The sequence below is a fragment of the Heteronotia binoei genome, chromosome 19, assembly GCF_032191835.1.
Source record: "Heteronotia binoei isolate CCM8104 ecotype False Entrance Well chromosome 19, APGP_CSIRO_Hbin_v1, whole genome shotgun sequence".
NCBI lineage: Eukaryota > Metazoa > Chordata > Lepidosauria > Squamata > Gekkonidae > Heteronotia > Heteronotia binoei.
This window is the reverse complement of record NC_083241.1, coordinates 4,544,271-4,566,602: the sequence shown is the minus strand read 5'-3', so window position 1 is coordinate 4,566,602 and position 22,332 is coordinate 4,544,271. Positions and strand designations below refer to the sequence as shown.

Below are 22,332 nucleotides of genomic sequence, written 5' to 3'. Positions count from 1 at the left end.
CATGCCAACTTTGGAAGATCTCAAGAGGCCCAGCACTCCAGAGACACAGAGAAAGAGACATTGTTGGAGAAAGCTGGCATTGTTAATTGAGGGAGCAGAAATGAAACAATTGCTGTCGAACCTGAGAAGGGGATGGGACTTGACGCAAATAAAGCTTTGCTTGGAGAAATTTGGTTTGAATGTGAACTTTTGTCACCCGATCTACAACAGTAATGGATGACAGTCGTGGGTCAACCGACGATAGCGAGGACTCCTCAGGAGAAGAGGAGCCCTGTGTAGCCAGCTCTGAGTCAGCAAAATCTGGCAAGTGGGAAGATGAGCTGCAGGCTTGTGAGAATTCAAAACCAACAGCTGGTGCAGAGCCACCAACACCCTCCATCCCTGATTCAACAGGTAAAACTCAGTTGGTTGTTTCCAGCCCCACCCCCCCCATCACCCACACCCTTGGAGCACCACAGATGGAGGCTAAGAACAAAGCTACAGGAGAGACAACAAAGTGCACACCTCCTAGCTAGATGTCAGCTGCTTGCTGATAGCAAAGATGAGTAGTTGCAGGATTACTCCTGTTAGCAACTGGCTGCAAACATGACCCTTAAGCATAAGGCTATAAAACCCAGCCAAGGGAGGCTGCCAGGTGTGGATGCAATGTGTATTCTCAGCATTCTCTTGCTGAACTCGAGTTGATTCACAAGTTCAGAACAAAGAAATTTCAAAGGGAAAGTACAATGGGGGGATTGTTGAAGTTAATTCACAAGTTCAGAACAATAGACACCCCCCTCAGCTGTACAAGGACAGAGGATTCTTACCTCACTCCAGATGCTCATTTTCTGCCCCCCCCCCGCCCCCCCCAGCACGGCCCCTCTGCTCTAATCAAACGGATCACAACAAGCACGGCACCCTGGCCTCCTTTCTTTACAAGCATTCTTTACAACCCCCCTCCAACCTTCTCACTGGGATATAAAGACACAGAGGTCTCTATTCCCACTTGTATCTGACGAAGAGAACTTTGACTCTCAAAAGGTCATACTGGACTCAAGATGCTAATGGATTCACATCCAACTGTTCTACTCCAGACCAATACAACTACCTTCTGAAACGATTATAGCTCTCTTGAAAGCTGACTTGAGCTCCATAAGGAAGAAAGGCGGCTTCCAAATGTTTTAAATAAATATGAAAGAGAGAGAGAGAGAGAGACAGAGAGAAAGAGAGAGAGACAGAGAGAAAAAGAAAGAGACAGAGAGAGACAGAGACCATGTGTTCATTTTTCTGAAGAACATAAGAACATAAGAGAAGCCATATTGGATCAGGCCAACGGCCCATCAAGTCCAACACTCTGTGTCACACAGTGGCAAAAAAATTTATATACACACATACACTGTGGCTAATAGCCACCGATGGACCTGTGCTCCATATTTCTATCTAAACCCCCTTGAAGGTGGCCATACTTGTGGCCTCCACCACCTCCTGTGGCAGTGAATTCCACATGTTAATCACCCTTTGGTGAAGACCTTCACTGTATCCAGTCATATGTGCAGCTAATATAGCTGTGCTTTGATTCCCAGGGAACTCTCATTAGCAGTGGATGCAATCACTAGTTCCTTTGTAGAAACATCCCAAACCTCCCAGGTTCTTTTCTCTAGTGCCTTCTGGAAAGGTTCCCTCTTCGACAAGAGATCTGTCTCACAGTATTCCGAGATGGCTCTTCAGTCACTTCTCATCTGTGCTGCCTGATTTTGCCCTTGATTTCACAATGCAAAAAGGAAACAAAGCCGAGTTTTGTCAGCGGTTGATAAAGAGAAAACCAGGGGCGTATGCAAACCTGGCTGGCTGATTCTCAGATGGGTCTTGCTGTATTTGGGAGGGGAAACGTGTAAATGGCAAACAAGAGAGACGGGCCATAGAAACATCAATGGGGAGGTTTGAAAGACACTTTCAGTCAATGGCACCATCAAACAGGATGGAGAGGAACAGAACATCTAAAACACCTGCCTCTCTGCGGTAAGCCTCCTGTTACCTTTGGAGACATGGCTGCCCCATTCAACAGCATTTTATCAACTTCTCCAATTTCAAAATGGAAGTCCTTGCAGTGGATTGGCCATGCACATTTTTTTAAAAAGTTGCTTCAACAGCAGTCACCACCCTGGCACCAGGACCTTCACTGCATGACTGAAGGTAAGCCGCGTGTAACCAAGGAAACATTTTAAAACAGGCAACCTTTCAAGGACAGCTTCTGCTACTATTAGAGTTATGCATGGCCTTACTTCCTAACATTTTGTGGTTGACTCTACTTCTTGGGGCAGCCATTTTGTGGTTGGCTCCACCTCCTGCAGCAGTAGGCTTCCCAACCCTCCCGCCCTGGCGGGGGACCCCAGGATTTCCAGCCTCTTCCCCCGCTCCCCCAAAAAACGGAAGCGGGGGGGAGGGGGGGAAACGGTGCCAAGGAGCATGGCTGAGCCCATCTTGGAGGAGCAGCCAAGAGGCGGCAGCAGCGCAGGCAAAACCAGCGAGGCAAAACCAGAGAAGGGGAGGGCGGAGGCAGGCCAGGAGCATGGACTCGCGGCTCGCCACGCCCCTGGCCCGCCTCCACCCCCCCTCCGAATCCACCCCAGAGGTGGAGCGGAGTGGGCGAGGCTGCCACGTCGCTGCCGCCCCACCCTGCCCCACCGCAGCTGCTCCTCCGAGATGGGCTCAGCCTGAGCCCATCTTGGAGGAGCAGCTGCGGTGGGGCGGGGGGGGGCGGCAGCCGCGCAGTGGTGTTGCCCGCTCCGAGACAGGGCGGCTTGCCACGCTCCCCGGCGCCGTTTCCCCCCTCCCCCCTAGCTCTACCCCAGTGTCTCCTGGCTCCACCCCCAAAGTCTCCTGGCTCCACCCCCAAAGTCCCCAGATATTTCTGGGATTGGACTTGGTAACCCTATGCAGCAGCCATTTTGAAACTGCACCCATAGCTGTATGTCAGAATTCCAAAGGTGCCCTCAGGCTCAAAAAGGCTGGGGGCCCTTGCATAGACCTGCGATGCTGCAAGATGCCTCAAGCAAGAGCACACCCCCAGTCTCCCTTAGCACCAGGTAAACAATCTCTTCAGAAAGCTTCTTAGCCATTATTGATCTTCAGATTGAGGAAAATCTGGATGCTTGATGGTGGAAAGCGCTGCCAAGTCACAACTATCCTACGGTGACCTCAAGACAGTCAACACCAGAGGTAGTTTGCCATTGTTTGCTTCCATGTCACGACCTTAGTATTCCTTGGTGGTCTCCCATCCAAACAGGCCACCTATTACTAATGGCTTCTTGACTGAGAAAGGGAGGCCATCTCTGCTTAGTTTCCAAGAGCTGATGAGACTGGGCTAACCTGGGCTATCTAAGCGAGGGTCTGGTTGGTTCCCAAAAAACAAGTATTAGTTATGCATGCCATGCTTCTGGGAATGTTCTAGAACACCCACTCATGCTGCTCCTCTCAAGGGAGGAGGCTTTCTTCTACACACCCCTTGAGGGAGGGCCAGACACCTTCTTGTTCAGTTTCTTCATGACCACCAAGATGGTGGACTTCACTGGGCTACTGTACATATGAACATCTGAAGCTGCCTTCTACTGAATCAGACCCTCGGTCCATCAAAGTCAGTATTGTCTACTCAGACTGGCAGCGGCTCTCCAGGGTCTCCAGCTGAGGTTTTTCACACCTATTTGCCTGGACCCTTTTTTGGAGATGCCAGGGATTGAACCTGGGACCTTCTGCTTCCCAAGCAGATGCTCTACCACTAAGCCACAGCCCCATTCATGGCTCTCCAGGGTCTCAAGCTGAGGTTTTTCACGTCTACTTGCCTGGACCCTTTTCAGTTGGAGATGCTGGGGATTGAACCTGGGACCTTCTGCTTCCAAAGCAGATGCTCTACCCCTGAGCCACAGCCCCATTCATGGCTCTCCAGGGTCTCAAGCTGAGGTTTTTCACGCCTATTTGCCTGGACCCTTTTGAGTTGGAGATGCCGGGGATTGAACCTAGGACCTTCTGGTTCCCAAGCAGATGCTCTACCACTGAGCCACAGCCCCATTCAAGGCTATCCAGGGTCTCAAGCTGAGGTTTTTCACTTCTCTTTGCCTGGGCCCTTTTTAGTTGGAGATGCCAGGGATTGAACCTGGGACCTTCTGCTTATCAAGCAGATGCTCTACTACTGAGCCATCATCCCTCCCTAACATATATGAAGCTGCCTTCTACTGAATCAGACCCTCGGTCCATCAAAGTCAGTATTGTCTACTCAGACTGGCAGCGGCTCTCCAGGGTCTCCAGCTGAGGTTTTTCACACCTATTTGCCTGGACCCTTTTTTGGAGATGCCAGGGATTGAACCTGGGACCTTCTGCTTCCCAAGCAGATGCTCTACCACTAAGCCACAGCCCCATTCATGGCTCTCCAGGGTCTCAAGCTGAGGTTTTTCACGTCTACTTGCCTGGACCCTTTTCAGTTGGAGATGCTGGGGATTGAACCTGGGACCTTCTGCTTCCAAAGCAGATGCTCTACCCCTGAGCCACAGCCCCATTCATGGCTCTCCAGGGTCTCAAGCTGAGGTTTTTCACGCCTATTTGCCTGGACCCTTTTGAGTTGGAGATGCCGGGGATTGAACCTAGGACCTTCTGGTTCCCAAGCAGATGCTCTACCACTGAGCCACAGCCCCATTCAAGGCTATCCAGGGTCTCAAGCTGAGGTTTTTCACTTCTCTTTGCCTGGGCCCTTTTTAGTTGGAGATGCCAGGGATTGAACCTGGGACCTTCTGCTTATCAAGCAGATGCTCTACTACTGAGCCATCATCCCTCCCTAACATATATGAAGCTGCCTTCTACTGAATCAGACCCTTGGTCCATCAAAGTCAGTATTGTCTACTCAGACTGGCAGCGGCTCTCCAGGGTCTCAAGCTGAGGTTTTTCACACCTATTTGCCTGGACCCTTTTTTGGAGATGCCGGGGATTGAACCTGGGACCTTCTGCTTCCCAAGCAGATGCTCTACCACTGAGCCACCGTCCCATCCCCAAAAAGACTGCTGAGTAAAGCATCAGTTACAAGGCAGCTATGCCTTGGTAGTCAAAGAGAAACACCTTCAGTCCGCCCAACTAAGCATCATCTCAGGCATTATAAATGCCTGCAACGGAGGGAATGGTCCCAACAAGAATACCAAGCATAGCAGGAACATCCAAGGTCTTTAAGCAGCAGGAGAGCGACAAGACAAAGCAGGGGGCCTTTGTGGAGCCGGTGAGATGAATCAAGATTGTCCATTTCATCTTTGAATGGCCTAATATGAAAATTAGTTCCTGCTGGGCTTTTTCTATAAGAAAAAGCCTTGCCTGTAGCCACTCGGTTACATCTCCTCCAAACACACAACCTGTGTCTTCCCAAAAACTCCAACCAGGCTGCCGTTTGAAAGCCACTGGCCTCTGGGTCAGACAGACCGCTAAGTTCCATCCATACAACCACAATTATATTGCAAATATACAAAGCGCTGTATCGCTCCCCCCCCCAAAGATACATAGTGCACCACAAAAGAGGTTTTTTAATTCAAGGTTAACACAGCCAGTTAGCAATTTATTTTACAAACACAGCAGGCGAAAAAGCACCACCAAGGGCACGGCGGTGTGGCGTTTGCCTTCCTTTTTTCATCAGTGATATTGCGCATTTTAAATCTGGGCTACTGCTTTTTGTTTGCTAGGGTTAGGAAACCACAATCCTGGCTGAGAACAAGTCACAGCTCCCAGACGGAACCGCATTTTCACTTCCCTGGGTGCTGCGGTTAAATGACCCCCCCTTCATCTGTTGGAAATATGAAACGATTGTGATCACTAAAGATTTTTTTTGAAGAGAATACACGAGAAGCGACAGCTCTATTTGGTCTTTGAAATATGGTTTCCTTTCATATATCAAAAACTTCAAAGCCCATTTCTAGATATGTACACGCGGCGTCTCGCTGTTTCCTTTTCTTCCGAGTGCATTTAAATCTTCTGATGTCCTTTTAACATTTTGTAAAAGTATTCAGGATACTTTAAATATGTCGTTCCCTTTCTTAGCCAACAAGCCATTAGTACTAGAATCCCCCTTGTAAAATACATATATATTGCTTCGGGGGGGGGGGGGAATCTCAGGACCCATTCACAAGCTATTCAGAGAAGCATCCTCATCGAGTTTCCATTTATTATCCGATTCTCCTGACACGAGACAGACCTGCCTGTTACAGCACGCGGGAGATGCTACTGGGCCAGGTTCCAACGGAGGCTGATCGGTTTCAGAACCAATGTCAAGTCTGTCTGTAACTCTGGCTCAGTCAAAGAGCATTCTGGGTAGAACCAAAGTATAATCAAGTGCTGCTAGCTCATACTCTCCCTAACCCCCCTTCCTGTAGTGGGTAGCTTTGCTTTGAAATGGAAAGATGTGAAAGTCTTATCTGTGCCTTCTCAGGCCTGGCTCTCGGAAGGGAGTCAGGAGTCCACTACAATCAAGGCCATGCAAGCCTGAGAACGAATTGGTAACATCAATGTGTGAATGTTCCTTGCATAATCCTCCCCCCTTAGGAATCTCTTTGAAGTGTCCATTATATGCAATGTATCTACGGTATATTCTTTAGTCTTTTCAATGCTGGCCTAGCCTCAAGTATCAGTATCAATAAAGTAGCTTCTTTGTATCAACAACGACTCGTTATTGAATCTGCCGACTTGACAACCAAACTCGGGACACGTTTCCACTGAGTTCTAAATTTGGCACAAAAAGAACCCTCAAGACAAAGCTTAGCATGGCCTGTCATCACCTGCTCTCCCAAGCTTTTCTGAATCTTCTCTAAAGTGCTAAAAGACCTCCAAAGCTGGCAGCCAGGTTGCCATCCTCCGGGTGCTCAAATCTCGGGACTGCAATTATTATGTATAATTTGTAAACAATATATTAGAAATTGCAACAAACTTTATGACCAAATATGACCAAAGCAATCCACAGAAAATTTCAAGCACTTACTTCCACAATGCCAGGGCAGGGGAGGCCAAACCGCAGCTCAGGAGCCACCTGTGGTTCTTTCACACATATTACGGCTCTCGAAGCTCCCTCTGGCCCATTGGCTGGCTTGGGGAAGGCATTTGCCTCTTTAAATCACTTCTCCAAGCCAAGCCAGCTGGTTGCTTGAAGAATGCATTTAAAGTTAAAGTTGCTTTCTTTCCACCTCTCTGCCCCTCTCTCTCCCATCTATTTTCCTTCCTTCCTTCCTTGTGGCTCTCAAATATCGGATGTTTATTCTACGTGGCTCTTGCTTTAAGCAAGTTTGGCCACCCTGCGCTATACAGACAAATCAATAGGTGGATGGCGTGCTACAAACATTGGAGAACTCAATGCCCACATGGCTCCTACTTGAAGGCTTCTATCCCGAAGTCCAAATTCAATCACAGAAAGGATGTACAATACTCAAACAGGGATTCTGACTTTGCTCCTGTTTTCAGCATCCATCGTCAGGCAAGGGAGTAATCATATTACAATCTAAAGGACAATAAAAGTTCACTCAGGGCCCAAGGTCTCCACAAAATTTCTCTACGCAGGCAAAGCACTCAAAAAGGCTCCAAGACTAGCTGTGGGTAGCCATCCTCCAGGAGGAGAAAAATGTAGGAGGCTGTGAAAAATTACTGTACAAAGAACAATTACAACTCGTGCAACGCAGCTTAATACAAGAACTACACACACTCCACAAACATTATATCAGTGCTTAACTGCACTCTGTTGTCAGTACTTAAAGGGAAAACACCACAATCAGTCTTTTAAACAATACTGCAAACTTTGCATGTTGCATGCACTTGTCTAAACCTGGCAAACCATGCATGTTTCTCTTATTGTTGTTTAAAAAGTGGATTGTGTTGTTTTCCCTTTAAACACCGTTAACATAAATACTCAATATATTGCAGAGTGCGGTTCAGCGCTGATATGTTTGTGGAGAGTGTGTGATTCTTGTATTAAGCTCTGTTACACAAGTTGTAATTGTTCTTTGCACAGTAATTTTTCACAGTCTCCTACGTTTTTCTCAACCTTGGCTGTGTTTCCCTTGTTTAGTTGCCAATCCTCCAAGTGGGGCCTGGAGATCTCCCAGAATTACAATTGATCTCCAGACTGCAGAGTTCAATTCTCTTGGAGAAAAAAAGTTGCTTTTATCTAATCCCCTCTTGAAGCTGGCTATGCTTGTAGCCGCCACCACCTCCTGTGGCAGTGAATTCCACATGTTAATCATCCTTTGGGTGAAGAAGTACTTTCTTTTATCCATTTTAACCAGACTGCTCAGCAATTTCATTGAATGCCCACGAGTTTTTGTATTGTGAGAAAGGGAGAAAAGTACTTCCTTCTCTACTTTCTCCATCTCATGCATAATCTTGTAAACCTCTATCATGTCACCCCGCAGTCGACATTTCTCCAAGCTAAAGAGCCCCAAGCGTTATAACCTTTCTTCATAGGGAAAGTGTTTCAAACCTTTAACCATTCTAGTTGCCCTTTTCTGCACTTTTTCCAATGCTATAATATCTTTTTTGAGGTGCGGTGACCAGAATTGTACACAGTATTCCAAATGAGACCGCACCATCAATTTATACAGGGGCATTATGATACTGGATGATTTGTTTTCAATTCCCTTCCTAATAATTCCCAGCATGGTGTTGGCCTTTTTTATTGCAATCGCACACTGTCTTGACATTTTCAGAGAATTATCTACCACGACCCCAAGATCTCTCTCGTGGTCAGTCTCTGCCAGTTCACACCCCATCAACTTGTATTTGTAGCTGGAATTCTTGGCATTACTTTGCACTTGGCCACATTGAACCTCGTCTGCCACATCGACACCCACTCACCCAGCCTCAACAGATCCCTTTGGAGTGCCTCACAATCCTCTTTGGTTCTCACCACCCTGAACAATTTAGTGTCATCTGCAAACTTAGCCACTTCACTGCTTACTCCCAACTCCAAATCATTTATGAACAAGTTAAAGAGCATGAGACCCAGTACTGAGCCCTGTGGCACTCCACTGCTTACCGTCCTCTACTGCGAAGACTGCCCATTTATACTCACTCTCTGCTTCCTATTAATTAGCCAGTTTTTGATACACAAGAGGACCTGTCCTTTTACTCCATGACTCTTGAGCTTCCAGAAAGCTTTATCAAAAGCTTTCTGGAAGTCAAGGGAAACAACATCTATCGGGTCTCCTTTGTCCACATGTTTGTTCACCCCCTCAAAGAACTATAACAGGTTAGTGAGGCAAGATCTTCCCTTACAGAACCCATGCTGAGTCTTCCTCAATAACTTGTGTTCATCAATGTGCCTACTCATTCTGTCCTTGATAATGGTTTCTACCAACTTTCCCGGTATTGAAGTCAGACTGACTAGCCTGTAATTTCCCGGATCTCCTCTGGAGCCCTTTTTAAAGATGGGGGTGACATTTGCTACCTTCCAGTCCTCAGGAACAGAGGCAGATTTCAATGAAAGATTACATATTTTTGTCAGGAGATCCACACAAGTTCAACTTTGAGTTCTTTCAGAACTCTTGGATGTATGCCATCCAGACCTGGTGACTTATTAGTTTTTAATTCGTCAATCAGTTGTAGGACCTCCTCTTTTGTCACCTCAATCGGACTCATTAATCTAACCTGGATTCAACAATCCATTCTGGATTTTTTCCAGCACATCAGAATTTGTTTGCTTCAGAGTCCACCAAAGCTTTCGCGACCCCTGACCCAAAATGCCTGGGCTAGCCCCCCACAATCTCGTCAGGGGTCAAAAGCTAAGCAGGCTGGGCCCTGGTCAAAACTTGGCAGGGAGACCACCAAGGAAGCCCAGGGTTGCTACGCAGAGGCAGGCAATGGTGAGCCACCTCTGAACATCCCTTGCCTCAAAAACCCTACAGGAGGGGTGTCAAACTTATCTGTTATGAGGGCCGGATCTGACACGAATGAGACCTTGTCAGGCCAGGCCGTGTGTGTATCTATTTAAGATTAGGTAGCAGAGAGATAAACTTTTTAAAGGACACAGACAAACACGGTCTCAGCCAGTATCATAATGCCCCTGTATAAATCAATGGTGCAGTCTCATTTGGAGTACTGTGTGCAGTTCTGGTCGCCGCACCTCAAAAAGGATATTATAGCATTGGAGAAAGTCCAGAGAAGGGCAACTAGAACGATTGAAGGGCTGGAGCACTTTCCCTATGAAGAAAGGTTGAAACACTTGGGGCTCTTTAGCTTGGAGAAACGTCGACTGCGGGGTGACATGATAGAGGTTTACAAGATAATGCATGGGATGGAGAAAGTAGAGAAAGAAGTACTTTTCTCCCTTTCTCACAATACAAGAACTCGTGGGCATTCGATGAAATTGCTGAGCAGACAGGTTAAAACGGATAAAAGGAAGTACTTCTTCACCCAAAGGGTGATTAACTTGTGGAATTCACTGCCACAGGAGGTGGTGGGGGCCACAAGTATAGCCACCTTCAAGAAGGGTTTAGATAAAAATATGGAGCACAGGTCCATCAGTGGCTATTAGCCACAGTGTATGTGTGTATATAAAATTTTTTGCCACTGTGTGACACAGAGTGTTGGACTTGATGGGCCGTTGGCCTGATCCAACATGGCTTCTCTTATGTTCTTATGTTCTTACGACTAAAGATTTTTTAAAAAACAAAAAAACTTAAAACATTAGCGCTTGGTCTTAAAGGTGTTTTCTTTGTATTTCTCCTATAGGATCCAGGGGACTGGGCAAAGGCAGCTCTGGCTCTTTCCCTCCCTCCCTCCCCAGGGGACCAGGAGGGGGAGGAGCCTCAACCAATGGAGAAAATTGAGGTTTTCCTCTGTAGCTCCTGACTTTAAGGCACTGACACTGAAGATGTAAAATTAGTGTTAAAACCAAGGATAAACTAAAAAGCCTGTCTAGACCTCTTTGTTTCGTCCCTTAATAAATAAATTGTTTATTCACTGCCTAAGCCAGCGTTTAAAGCAGAAAAAATCATACAAAATTAAAACTGATTGACCATAAAATCGTACATAAAAGGCATAAAATACTGCTATAAAACTACAAATATAACAAAACATGGCAGTTACAGCAAACAGATTGGCAAAAGTGTTTAGCCGTTTCCTGACTGAACCATTAGAGTTTTCCTTATTCTTGTGGCAAGCCAGCCAAATTTTGCTAATTTGCATGTAACCTCAGGGTTCCTGTCGCTAAGAAGATCCTTAAGGAGTTGCAGTTTTTGGCTACTGGTAAAAGGTATGGCCGTGGAAAATGGAATGTACTTCTCGATGATTTTTATAAGCCCCACAGTCAAATACGACATGTAGCTCCTGTGCGATTGAGCAAGCCTTGCAAAGCAAGTTGAGATGCAGAAGGAAGCAAGAGTGAGAAGGAAGCAGGCAGGAGCCAGTTGCTCGGGGGCCTGATAGGAGCCCTCCGAGGGCCTGATTCAGCCCCCGGACAACATGTTTAACACCCCTGCCCTACAGGGTCTAAACTGGCTTTTTACACACACACACACACACACACACACACAGAACTTTTCACAGCAGAACCCATAACTGTGCACTGATCTTCTTTCCCAATAACTGCAGGCAATCTCAAAAGAATTTATTCCAGTATTGTAGAAGATGTGTATTTTTCTTAAGTGGCCACAGCTGAGAGCTGGAACTGCTTGGCTATTTCAATCATCGTTTTAGATGAAAATGAGAACAGGCCCTTTTAATCAGCCCCTGCAACAACCGCAACGGCTCGCACGGAGGTCTTATCTTCATGACTTTATACACAGGCTCCTGTAGCGTTTTTTCTCCGGTAGATTCTACGGAACACAGCTGCCACTTCTCGTTTGCAGAATTGCTTCAAAGGTACTTAATTATCAGGTAATTGACTTGTTCGGCTCTTCTCAAATAGTTTAAAAGAGAAGATGTACACTGTCAGGGAAATGGTGGGGATTCCAGGAACATCTGAATTACATTACCCCCCCACCCCCCGAAAAGGAAACAGGGAGATGCGCCAAGGAGCCTTTCTGGCTGACACCGTCTGCCTTAGAATCCAATTTCCAGAGATCTGACTGTGTCAAGAATGATAGATCTTTGGTTTACCCACAAGCCAAATGCAGTAATGCCTTATACTGTCATTTCCAAATTGTTCCAAAATTTAGATCCGGTAGGAATGATAATTTCCCTGCCTGCCCTGCAACCTACCTTATCTTCGGGGCGGGGGGCACCCTTCACTCCTCTCGAAAGACTGACACTTAGGGTTGCCAAGTCCAATTCAAGAAATATCTGGGGACTTTGGGGGTGGAGCCAGGAGACATTAGGGGTGGAGCCAAGATCAAGGCTGTGACAAGCATCATTGAACTCCAAAGGGAGTTCTGGCCATCACATTTAAAGGGACGGCACATCTTTTCAATTCCTTCCTTCCATAGGAAATAATGAAGGATAGGGGCACCTTCTTTTGGGGCTCATAGAATTGGACCCCCTGGTCCAATCTTTTTGAAACTTGGGGGGTATTTTGAGGAGAGGCACTAGATGCTATAATGAAAATTTGGTGCCTCTACCCCCCAAAACAGCCCCCCCCAGAGCCCCAGATACCCGTGGATCAATTCTCCATGATTTTTTATGGGAATAAATCTCCATAGGGAATAATAGAGTTCCCAGCAGACATTCCCTCCCCCTCCCCCCGCTTTCTGACGACCCTGAAGCGGGGGGAGGGCTTCCAAACCGAGGGAATCCCCTGCCCCCACCTGGGGATTGGCAACCCTACTGACACTGCATTACAGAGCAGGAATCAACCATCCTCAAATGAGTTCCCCCTCCCATGTTTTCTCCTTCGCCGCATCGCTTTTTACCAAATTTCTTAAAACCTCAGTGAATTATAAAAGCAGCATGGAAATTCATTTGGCAAAAACCCCATCAGATTAAAAAAAAAAATTCCTTAACAGCCTTTCTTCAAGGCCCAGCCAAAGAGAACGAATACTCTCTAGACAGTGCAGTGTAGCAGTCAGAGTATCAGTCTAGGATCGGGAAGCACCACGTTCGAATTCCCACTCTGCCATGGAAGCTCACCGGGTGGCCTTGGGTCAGTCACACACACTTGGGTCAGTCACACACACTCAGTCACAACACGCCTCGCAGGGTTGTTGTGAGGATATAACGGAAGAAAGGGGAACAACGTAAGACGCTTTGGGTCCCTGCTGGAAAGAAAACCCGGGGCACAAAATAAATAAAGAAAACAAATATAATCCAGAAGTGATATAGCCACAATGGTCTCCGAAGAGCTTCACGGTCTGTAGGGGCCATGACCAACGATGCAGAGCCTTGTGAGCAAAAATTCCACTTTGTGAGCTACTGACATTAAAGTTTTGAGCTCCTGCATAAATCATTGTGCTCTGGGGCTATTTTTCCTGAGCAAAGACAAAAAGATGTGAGCTGGAGGCTAAAAATCTGTGAGCTAGCTCACGCTAACTCAGCTTAAAGGGAACACTGGCCATGACTGAAGACCATTCTTTTTCTGCATATGTTTGTGATGGTAATCCTAAATTGTAAGCGGTATCAGGGTGGGTGAGGGGGGAAGTGCTCCCAATATGTAGAAGATGAAGATATTGGATTTCTATCCCGCCCTCCACTCCGAAGAGTCTCAGAGCGGCTCACAATCTCCTTTACCTTCCTCCCCCACAACAGACACCCTGTGAGGTGGGTGGGGCTGGAGAGGGCTCTCACAGCAGCTGCCCTTTCAAGGACAACCTCTGCCAGAGCTATGGCTGACCCAAGGCCATGCTAGCAGGTGCAAGTGGAGGAGTGGGGAATCAAACCCGGTTCTCCCAGATAAGAGTCCGCACACTTAACCACTACACCAAACTGGCTCAATATGTAGTTTACCCAGCTGAACTCCTGAGTTTGGTGGTGATGAAAGTGGCAAATTGCAGCCAGCTTACAGCAACCCTGTAGGGTTTTGAAGGCAAGAGACAACCTGAGGTAATTTGCCATTGCTTGCCTCTGAGGAGGTGGAGAAGAGAAGAGATTGGATTTATAATCCACCCGTCACTCAGTCTCAGAGCGGTTTACAACCTCCTTTCCCTTCTGCTCCCCACAACAGATATCCTGTGCGGTAGGTGGGGCTGAGAGAGCTCTGACAGAAACTGCTCTTGAGAGGAACGCCAAGGTCATACCAGCAGGTGCAGGCGGAGGAGAAGGGAATCAAACCCAGTTTTCCCAGGTTAGAGTCTAGGCACTTTAACCACTATACCAAACTGGAGAGTGGCTGTTCTTTTTTCCAGACGCTGGACTTCCTTGCTGGTCTCCTGTACAAGTGCTAACCGAGGCCACCTTGCTTAACTTCTCAGATCTAATGAGATCAGGATAGCCTAGGCCATTCAGGACAGGGCACATCTGGGTTCAGGAAAAGGAGAAGGCACCTGTCACATACCTTCGTTACGGTTCCAGGTGAGTCACTTTTGCAAAAACATTAAAAAAAAATCCCCAAACCAAAATCCATGTGATATTTTTCATTAGGTTAACCAAAATGGCACGCAACGGTGTGATCGCTTTTGAGTTCTTCAACCCTTCTTAGCAGGTTGGATGTTAAAACCCAGGAGCATGCTTTTTTGGGGGGGGGGGTTTGAAAAGGGGAGCTGTGCCATGAAGGAAGGCAAAGGAGAATGATGCTAAAAGGGGACTGTGCCTGCCCCAGGGAAGGGGGCATCCTGCAGTTGCCAAAGAGCATATGTAACACGGATTGTAAGTACTCTAGTTAGCATCTGCCTTTTCGAATATATTTTGCTACGTGCACCTGCCCCAGCCTGGATGGCCCAGGGTAGCCTGATCTCATCAAATCTCAGAAGCTAAGCAAGGTCGACCCTGGCTAGTATTGGGATTGTCAAGCATGGTAAAACTCCATTGATTGTTTTAGGGTCCTGCCTAAACCTGGTCTGTGAAGTGTCATGGAGGACCCAATTTTGTTAGCTTGTTATCCTTTCCCTTCCCCCCCTCCCCGTCTTGCTTAATGGCTTGTAATTAGAAGTAGTGAGAACGAAGCCAAGTAATCAGCACCTTCCCATACATTCTTGCAAGGGAGTTCGAGACATCTGGGAGAGCAAGGACGAAGTCCTGATAACACTATGGGAATGTAGACATTTATGATAGTTTGTGTGTGAACGCTACCCCGCAACCCCCTCCCTTGGAATCCTTTTGAAGTAAGCCTTAAAAGTATCGTATCAATGTATCAGCAGTATTACTCTCAAGAACCTGTTACACCAAAGTATCGGTCTATCAATAAACGTAGTCTTTGTATCAACTTCGACTCATCACTGAACCCGCACACTTGACAGGGATGGGAGACCACCAAGGAAGCCCAGAGTTGCTACACAGAGGCAGGCAAGGGCAAACCAACTCTGAATGTCTCTTGTCTTGAACTGAGTGGCCCAGGCTAGCCTGATCTCATCAACTCTTGGGAGCTGAGCAGGGTCAGCCCTGGTTCGTATTTGGATGGGAGACCACCAAAGAAGGCCAGGGTTGCTACGCAGAGGCAGGCCAGGGCAAACCAACTCTGAATGTCTCTTGTCTTGAACTGAGTAGCCCAGGCTAGCCTGATCTCATCAGCTCTTGGGAGCTGAGAAGGGTCAGCCCTGGTTCGTATTTCGATGGCAGACCAGCACGGAAATTCAGGTGTGCTACGCAGAGGCAGGCCATGGCAAACCACCTCTGAACTTCTCTTGCCTGAAAGCCCTACAGGGTCGCCATAAGTCAGCTGTGACTTGAAGGCACTTGCCACCACCAAGCTATGGCTGACCCAAGGCCATTCCAGCAGCTGCAAGTGGAGGAGTGGGGAATCAAACCCGGTTCTCCCAGATAAGAGAGCTCTGGCTGACCCAAGGCCATTCCAGCAGCTGCAAGTGGAGGAGTGGGGAATCAAACCTGGTTCTCCCAGATAAGAGAGCTATGGCTGACCCAAGACCATTCCAGCAGGGTGACAGAGACTGAGAGAACAGACTCCCGCATTGCTTTTTAGGGGTACCAACACCAGGCAGATAAATTCCTGGAAATTTTGGAGGTGGAGCCTGGGAAGAGCTGGATTTGGGGAAGGGAAGGATCTCATCGGGGTATATAGAACCCACCCCCCAAAGCAGCCATTCTCTTCCGGGGAACTGATTTCTCTGGTCTGGAGGCAGAATTCGGAGAGATCTCCAGGCCCTGCCTGGAGGTTGGTAATACTAGTTACTCACTGCTACGTTTCTCCGTCTAGACTCTAACCAAGGCACCAACACAGCCTTCTGGAATGATCAGAGATCTGCTGCAGAGCTGAAAAGGGTTCTTTTTCAAAAACCCATTTGTAAAACCCAAGGTTTAGCTGCCGATTTTATTTTAATCACCTCCAACAGCCTTCCGCTACAGATGAACTGAGAGCCCACCTCACCAGCCCAAACTCATTGACAATGAACAGAACGCCTCTTTTGTTAGTTTTTTGTTGATGCCATAGAAACCGGAATGCCCTGTGTGGGTTTCAAAGGTCCATCTTCATTAACAGCCTAAAACAATGGGAGGCAGTCTACAAAGCCTTCCTACCTTGGGTTTGCACACATTTTATTTTCATGTTAAAGCCTCCTTGAAAAGGCAAAAATAAAACTTCACTTGAGGCCCGAGAGTAAACACGTCGGTATACCTGGATTTCTTTGAAACTGCCCCTGCCCCCGAAACTGGCACTTGTCACATCAGTGAGGGCTCAGAGGCACAGCCTGTGCTTGGCATGCAGAAGGTCCCAGGTTCAATCCCCACCATCTCCAGCTGAAACAATCAGGCAACAAATGATGGGAAAGACCCCTGAAAAGCCACTGCCTGTCTGAGTAGGCAATACTGACCTATGTTCCTATTCGGAATAAAGCAGGATCATGTGCACGTGTGTGTAAATTTCCCATTTCCTTGCCTCATTTTCTTGGTGGCTACAAGCACAGCCAGTTTCAAGAGGGGATTGGATCAACATCTGGAGCAGAGGTCCATCAGTGGCTATTAGCCACAGCGTATTGTTGGAACTCTCTGTCTGGGGCAAGTGATGCTCTGTATTCTTGGTGATTGTGGGGGGGCACAGTGGGAGGGCTTCTAGTGTCCTGGCCCCACTGGTGGACCTCCTGATGGCGCCTGGGGTTTTTTTGGCCGCTGTATGACACAGTGTTGGACTGGATGGGCCACTGGCCTGATCCAACATGGCTTCTCTTATGTCTCGGCCAAGTGGTGCTCTGTATTCTTGGTGCTTGGGGGGCAACAGTGTGAGGACTTGTGGTGTCCTGGCCCCACTGATGGACCTTCTGATGGCACCTGGGTTTTTTTGCCACTGTGTGACACAGAGTGTTGGACTGGAGGGGCCATTGACCTGATTCAACATGGCTTCTCTTAAGTCTGGGGCAAGTGATGCTCTGTCTTCTTGGTGCTTTGGGGGGGGGCACAGTGGGAGGGCTTCTGGTGTCCTAGCCCCACTGATGGCCCTCCTGATGGCACCTGGTTTTTTTGGCCACTGTGTGACACAGAGTGTTGGATTGGATGGGCTATTGGCCTGATCCAACATGGCTTCTCTTATGTCTGGGGCAAGTGATGCTTTGTATTCTTGGTGCTTGGGAGTGGCAACAGTGGGAGGGCTTCTGGTGTCCTAGCCCCACTGATGGACCTCCTGATGGCACCTGGTTTTTTTGGCCACTGTGTGACACAGAGTGTTGGGCTGGATGGGCCATTGGCCTGATCCAACATGGCTTCTCTTATGTTCTTAAGTGACACAGAGTGTTGGACTGGATGGGCCATTGGCCTGATCCAACATGGCTTCTCTTATGTTCTTATGTTTTCAGTTCTTCACGAGCTACCTTTTTTCTGCCTTCAGCTATATTTATGATTGAGTCACTTCACTGATACCCATAGCAGAACCAAAGCCACTTACATCATTTTCTTCTCCTACTTTTCATCCTCACAACAACCCCACGGCAGACTCATATTTTGAACCTGGGTCTCCTTGAAGTTCTCATCACTACACCACACTGGCTTTCACAGGATGGCTTCGGTTGAACAGTACTGAGCAACCAGGTGGAGGTGAGTCATGCAAGGCAGGTGGTATCGAGTCACCTGGTGGTGGCTGCCAGGCCGGATCCTGATAGGTCCCTCCCTCAAAGGCCAAAACAGACCTGGAAAGGACCCAGCCAGGACGCTCTGCCTTTAACTGACAGAAACCAAGCCTGAAATGCTGTGATTGCCTGGCAACAGGCACTGAGGGCTTCCGTATCTTGAAGATAAACGTGCTCGTTTCATCATTTCAGGTTTTTTACACACACACAAACACCCAATCTATGTATGGTTTGGTTTTCTTCTGTTTCAGATTTCAGCTGTTTCTGCAAACCTGGGGCATTTTTCAGGTTTACAGGAAGGTCTTGCCTTGTTCACAGCTCTGCTCATCGGATTTAAGCATCCTCAGATTTGCCTGACTGGGCTATTAGGATATACAAGTGGAGGCTCCACAAAGGCTTCCAAGGGAGCATATCGTTTCCTGCTTCTTCATCGCCTCCTCGTTCCCTTTCCTGATAACCCTCACAGCCTCCCCCCTTTTCCTGCTTCCTTCTCTCCTTTCCACCCACCAGCCAACCTACCTTTACAGGCCCCCCTCCCGGTCTTCACCTCTCTTGCCTTCCCTCCCCCTGGCAGCCTCTGCCTAGGAAAACTATGTCCCAGAAGCGCAGTGCCATCTGGGAGGGGCCCATTTGCCCTTGGAGGAACCTGCAGGAGGTGCTGTATTTTCTCTTGCATCCTCTCCTCCCCACACTGCTTCTTCTTCCCTCCTCCTAAAAAGGCAAAGGTAGTCCCCTGTGCAAGCACCAGTCATTTCCGACTATGGGGTGATGTTGCTCTCACAACGTTTTCATGGCAGATTTTTTATGGGATGGTTTGCCATTGCCTTCCCCAGTCATCTGCACTTTCCCCCCAGCAAGCTGGGGACTCATTTTACCCACCTCGGAAGGATGGAAGGCTGAGTCAACCTCAAGTCAGCTACTTGAACCCAGCTTCTGCTGGGATCGAACAAAGGTCATGAGCAAATAATAATACTTGGACTGCAATACTGCAGCTTTACCACTCCGCACCACGGGGCTCTTAGGTTCTTCCTCCTAGCAACTCCCATATCCTCATCTTTCCCGGCTTCCTTCTCTTCTTCACACTAGCCACCAATCTACCTTCTATCTGCCCCCCTCTTATTTATTTAATTCATTTATACCCCACCTTTTCCCCAAATGAGGACCCCAATTGGCTCACGGTGCTCTCCTCCCCTTCATTTTATCCTCACAACAATGTTGTGAGTTAGGTTAGGCTGAGAGAGCATGTGATTGGCCCAAGGTGACCCAGTAGGCTTCCATGACAGAATGGGGATTCGAACCTGGGTCTTTCAGAGCCCAGCCTGACCCTGTAGCCACCACATCACACTAGCTGTCTGCATGTAGGAAACCACCCCTCTTTGATGGAATCATATTTATTTATCCTTCCATTGTGGAATTCAATGGAACATATTTTGATTTCACAGACTGTCTGCCATCCATATATGGATCCGCCTTGGTCTACTTCACTCCAGTGCGGTTATTCTATTTTCTATCTGCTGGTTACATTCTGAGGTTACTAGTTTGAGGTTACTAGTTTGACCTCAGTCAGCTGACTACCCAATACAGGAGCGAAACTGAGAAATTCCTTCCTTCCTTCCTTCCTTCCTTCCTTCCTTCCTTCCTTCCTTCCTTCCTTCCTTCCTTCCTTCCTTCCTTCCTTCCTTCCTCCCTTCCCTGAGCAATTATAGTCTGCACTCCTACGTCAGCCAACTGCTTTCACTATTTTAAACCAGCTACCTCCATCAGCCTTAGGAAAGGTGAGATTCCGCTTTGGAAGGCAGCGTCGGTCAGATAGCAAAGCAATTTCTGAACTTCAGTGCGAGCATGGCGAATATGGTTGTCGTTGCCTGGGGCCAGCCAGAAATACCGAAACATGACACATTCTGATCCAGCCACGTTCAAAGAGGCAGATGTGGCCCACGGACCTTCGAGAAGAGCAATTCAAAAGCCCACTTCTCAGCGACAGATCCAGCCAGTGCCCCTTGGCCGTTTGATTCTGACTGCTCGCGCCAGACCAAAGAATCAAGACAACTGGGCCACACTACCCACCAAAGGCAGGCATTTCCTCAGTTATTTCCCTCCCAGAAATCAGGAGTATTCTGGGAATTCTGCTGTGAAGCAGCTCTTCCCTTTGGTTGCCAAGAAACAATCAGGGACTGTTTATGCACAGAATGTAATCCTTGAGTGGGTGAATAAATGCAAACACGGGTTTCTTTTTCCCCATACAGAGCCATCAAAGCCTTTATGCCTGCCAAGTTTGGAAGGCAGAAACCTGGCACTTAGGATAAATTGATCATCGTGTGGGCAAAGAAGCATACTGGATGTGCAAATGGTGGGTAATGACCCCCTTGGAGCTGGGCCTCGTTCAGATTGGAGACTTCACTTTCACAAACCTTTAAAAGCGCTGTAAGCCCTGTTATCGTTCAATTAAAGTGAATCCGGCGATAGTAGCGGAGCCATTCCCAGAAAAGCAACAGCATAAATGCACTCCCAAGCTTCCCTGGACATTCACAGAAATCTGCAGTCACCTTATGCTGGGAACCAGGTGAAGATATTTGGTCAGCGCGTGACTTTGGGGTGGGCTGAGGTGGGGGGACAGCATTCTAAAATTCAGCTGTGCTTTGGATCAACTTTCTATTTGCAGATTTCTTCTAAAAACTGCCAGTTTTCTGTGATCTCTTCATAAGAACATAAAAGAAGTCATGTTGGATCAGGCCCATCCAGTCCAACACTCTGTGTCACACTGGCCAAAAAACCCAGGTTCCAACAAGAGGTCCACCAGTGGGGCCAGGACACTAGAAGCCCTCCCACTGTTGTACCCTCAAAACACTAAGAATACAGAGCACCATTGCCCCAGACAAAGAGTTCCACGTATACCTTTTGGCTAATAGTTACTGATGGACCTCCGCTCTGTATGTTTATCCAATCCTCTCTTGAAGCCATCTAGGCTTGCGGCTGCCACCACCTCCTGTGGCAGTGAATTCCATGTGTTAACCACCCTTTGGGTGAAGGACTTCCTTTTATCTATTCTAACCCGATTTCATTGAGTGCCCACGAGTTCTTGTACTGTGAGAAAGGGGAAAAAGTACTTCTTTCTCTACCTCCTACATCCCATGCATAATCTTGTAAACCTCTCATGTCACCCCTCAGTCATCATTTCTCCAAGCTAGCTCTAAGCATTTTATCCTTTCTTCATAGGGAAAGTGTTCCATCCCTCTAATCATTCTAGTTGCCCTTTTCTGCACTTTTTCCAATGCTAAAATATCTTTTTTGAGGTGTGGTGAGGAAGAATCGCACTGCTACAGGACCAACCCTAAATCAGACTTTTCCCTGCAGCCACTGTGGCCGGACCTGCCTGTCCCGCATTGGTCTTGTCAGCCACCAGCGAGCCTGCAGCAAACGTGGACTATTGCACCCTTCTTAAATCTTCGTTCGCGAAGCCAAGCCGAGAGAGAGAGAGAGACCAGACTTGTAAATACTCCAAATGAAGGTGCACCATTGATTTCCACAGAGACATTATGATACTGGCTGATTTGTTTTCAGTTCCCTTCCTAATAATCCCCAGCATAGCATTGGCCATTTTTATTGCATGGGAGTGGGCAGCAGAGCCCCAGGTGAGCGAGGCCTGCTTGGGCTGGCTGGATCTCTAGCCAGCCCAAGCAGGCCTTGCTCACCTGGGGCTCTCCTTTCTTGCATAGGGTTGCTTTTGGCGGGGGCAGTGGTGGTGGCATATGCTAATGAGTTATGCTAATGAGCTCCACCACCTATTTTTCTACAAAATGACCCCTGCTGCCAGGAAAGACTGCAGCCTCCAGTTTGGTGTGAGAGCCAGTTTGTATAGTGGTTAAGTGCGCGGACTCTTATCTGGGAGAACTGGGTTTGATTCCCCACTCCTCCACTTGCAGCTGCAGGAATGGCCTTCGGTTAGCCATAGCTCTGGGAGGTTGTCCTTGAAAAGGCAGCTGCTGTGAGAGCCCTCTCAGCCCCACCCACCTCACAGGGTGTCTGTTGTGGGGGAAGAAGTTATAGGAGATTGTGAGCTGCTCTGATTCAGAGAGAAGGGTAGGGTATAAATCTGCAGTCTTCTTCTTCTTCCTCCAAAGAGACTGGGTTTGCCAGGTCCAACTCAGGAAATATCTGGGGACTTTGGGGGTGGAGCCAGGAGGCTTTGGGGGTGGAGCCAGTAGCAAGGTTGTGACACGCACAATAGAACTCCGAAGGGGGTTCTGGC

The 22,332-nt window shown here is 47.9% G+C and overlaps 1 protein-coding gene and 2 non-coding genes across 3 annotated transcripts in view; all 3 read right to left on the bottom strand.

Moving 5' to 3' along the window:
• The window catches only part of MEGF11 (multiple EGF like domains 11), a 495,160-nt gene that overhangs the window by 239,975 nt on the left and 232,853 nt on the right, over nucleotides 1-22,332 (bottom strand).
• Nucleotides 3,835-3,906, bottom strand: TRNAP-UGG (transfer RNA proline (anticodon UGG)). The gene has a single exon. It is a non-coding gene; the product is annotated as a tRNA-Pro (tRNA).
• TRNAP-UGG (transfer RNA proline (anticodon UGG)) lies at nucleotides 4,456-4,527 on the bottom strand. The gene has a single exon. It is a non-coding gene; the product is annotated as a tRNA-Pro (tRNA).